Raw genomic sequence first — 3,158 nt, forward strand, 5'->3', positions numbered from 1 at the left:
TGTGTGTGTGTGTGTGACACTAATAAATGAAGGCCGAGGATGCTGCTAAATACCCTACAGTGCACCAGACAACAAAGAATTATCTGGTCCCAAATGTCAGTAGTGTAGAGGTTGAGAGACCCTGACAGCCGACGCAAGCTCCTGCTGTCCCTTGCTCCTCTCCTCCAGCAGCTGAGCATGCCCTTCCCTTCACTAGTAAATAGAAGTGGACCAACATGAACTCCTTCAGACTTCCGGCCCTCTCCTAATGTTTCCTCTGCTGTAAAATGGGGATAATAATAGTGCCTATCTCTTAGAATTGTTATGATAATTAATCAGCAAATAGTGAAAAATGCTTAAAATTGTATTCTGAGCTTAAAGCAGTCAGTCTCGATAAATTTAATACATCAACTATAATCTTATCTTTATTTATACCTATACCCATTTCTTTCCTCCAATCTCAGGGAGTAAGGCCTTTTTTCACCTTTTCAAAGTTGGTTCTTCTATTTCGATTGTCTGCCTCATGTCTTCTCATCTCCTTTAAAATGACTTCTGTTATTCTCTTTCTTTGTTCAGTATTTTCAAACTCTTCCTCTCTTATGACGATGCCCCTCCCACGGCCCTCGCCTCCATCTAGATATTGTCTTTTCACCCTCTCTGTGCAGTCAAGGTTTTTGACCGAGCTCAGTCTGTGCTTTCTGTCTTGACTTCTCTCACTCTCTCATCATCTGTTGTGAGGCTCTGCCTCCATTCTTCTCTCTGTGAAAAGTCACTAAAGACTTCTGCATTGCTGCACCCAGTGGGCTCTTTCTAGTTATTTGACCTTTCTGTAGCATGGAACACTGACGCCGACTCCCATGTCTCCTCCCCTGCCTGGCACACTCTCTCAGCTCTCTGACTGCTGCTTTTCAGATCCCCTTCCTGACCCTTTTTCGCTCATCCTTCAGATGTGGTGAGTTCTAAGATTACTTTTCAAGGCTCTGACTATCATCTTAGGGTTGGTGACACATGAAGTGACAGTGATCCCCAGTTCTGAGTCTCTCCACTTCTCTCTATGCTCATAGTCTTGGTTAAGTGTTCAGCCGCCACCTCATTCTAGATTCCTCCTTTTTCTTCACCCCATATCCAGGTAATCATAAGGTCCTGTGTAATTTCTTAATATATCTCATAATCAATTTCCTTCCTCTCTACACCCATGGCTTCTGGTAAGCTCAGGCCTCTACCACCTGTCACCTGAGTTACTGTCATAGTCTTATAACCAGTCTTCCGGCCCTTTCCTCGTACCATTCTTCCTCCACATTGCCACCATATGACACCTCTAAAAGGCACATCTGATTCCTTCATGACCGTCCTCAAAATTCTTCAAGGGATGGGCAATGTCAGTGGGGAAAGTCTGGGTCTCTTTGCACAATACAGAAGGCTCTTCATTTCTTGGTAGGTGTAGAGTAGAGGTTGGTGGGGCAGTTCTCCACCTTGCAGGTATTCAGGGATCCAGGTTCCTTCCCTTTTGTGGCTGTACCATCTTCAAGGGTCCCATCATCCTCTGCATTCAGCCAGTGAAAGTAGAATGAGCGTGAAAGAATAGATGTGAGAGGGTTTAATTAGCTAAGCCTAGAAGTGGTAAACATTAACTCATATTTCGCTGGAGAGATCTTGGTCACACGATCATGCTTAACTAACTGCAAGGACCTCTGGGAAATGCAATCTAGTTGTGTGCCCAAAGAAGGTGAGAAGGAATTTTCATGGACAGCTAGTGGTCTCTGCTACATCCCTCACCTCCTTGTTTCTTGGCTATCCACTTTTGCTATTCATTTTTTAAAAAGTCTATTCGAGTCACTTCTATGAAGATTTCCCTAATACTCATTTCTCCTTCAAAGCACTCACGTCTTTATTCCCCACTGAACCTTAAACACTTACATTTTCTATCATAGTGGCTTTGGTGTCTTCCCCGTTAGCCTGTAAGCTTCTTGAGGTCAGGGGCTATAGCTGATTCATTTCTGTTTCTCAAGCATTTAGAATAGTTCCTTACATATTTATTGAGTGAATGACTGTTGAGTAGAAGACTAGTCAATTGCTAATATTTTAAAAGTTCTAATTCTCAAAGATTTTATGTTTTTAGTGTTGAAAATTAAAAGTAAGGTGCTGGTAATCTATGGTAGAATATCTAATTTACATGAGATAAATGTACAGATGTTTAAACATTATAATTTGAAATCTACCTTGTCTGGATCTGTGTCCCTAATATAATTTTTTCTCTTATAGATAATTTTAAAATCTGTTGGTATTAACATACATTATCTGCTGAACCTTGGAACATTTTTTGCAGTACCTTAAAGGTAATGAGAAAAAAATGAAGCTGGCTTTTAAGGGTTTGGACATAAATAATGGTGGTTTGGTTTTTTCACACAGTTAGCAAACATATATCCAAGAATTAAGTATGTTTTAGTAAAGGTTTTTATTAGATATTTGGTTTCTCTCACAGGTTATTAAAAACTCACTCACTTCTAAGGAACAGTTTTAAATGATGTCACTTTTATTTATATACTATCTTTCAAAAATAAAGCCACCAATAGAAAAAGCCATAGCCTTTGAACAATATTCTTATTTGCTAAGCGTCTGAGGGATATTTATAACGTTTTGATAAGATTTTTACATGAAGCTCATGTGGCAATGGTGGTTAAGCTTAATTTGGAAAGATGAATATAAATTAGCTACTCTTCCTAAGATTCAACAGATCATTGAATTGGCTTCTAATGAGCTAAGGGAGTGATGGAAAAAATGTAAACTCCCCTCTATGTACAATAAATGCTCTACACATGGTCATGTGTTGTATTCCACTTAACCATAAAGTAAGACAATAAGTATTTGTGTGCATGTATGTAGATATATTTATATATTTATACACACATATACATACATAAACATGATACAGACACGCATATATAATCCCAATTTTTTCAAGCCATTAAAGTTGAGATGTAAAATGTTGCTGATTGTAGTTAAATATTTGAGTACCCATAATGTAATAGGTGTTCTAGAATACATGCGCTGTCTTCCTATTTAATATATAGAAGACAAAGTACTCCTCCTTCTCTTGCTTCTAATAAGATAAACTAAAAACACTTTCAAACTTGCCATATAATTAAAGACTGCCACAGCTACAAAGTCCTTCAGAAATC

Source organism: Pteropus vampyrus, unplaced genomic scaffold (assembly GCF_000151845.1).
Source record: "Pteropus vampyrus isolate Shadow unplaced genomic scaffold, Pvam_2.0 Scaffold6, whole genome shotgun sequence".
NCBI lineage: Eukaryota > Metazoa > Chordata > Mammalia > Chiroptera > Pteropodidae > Pteropus > Pteropus vampyrus.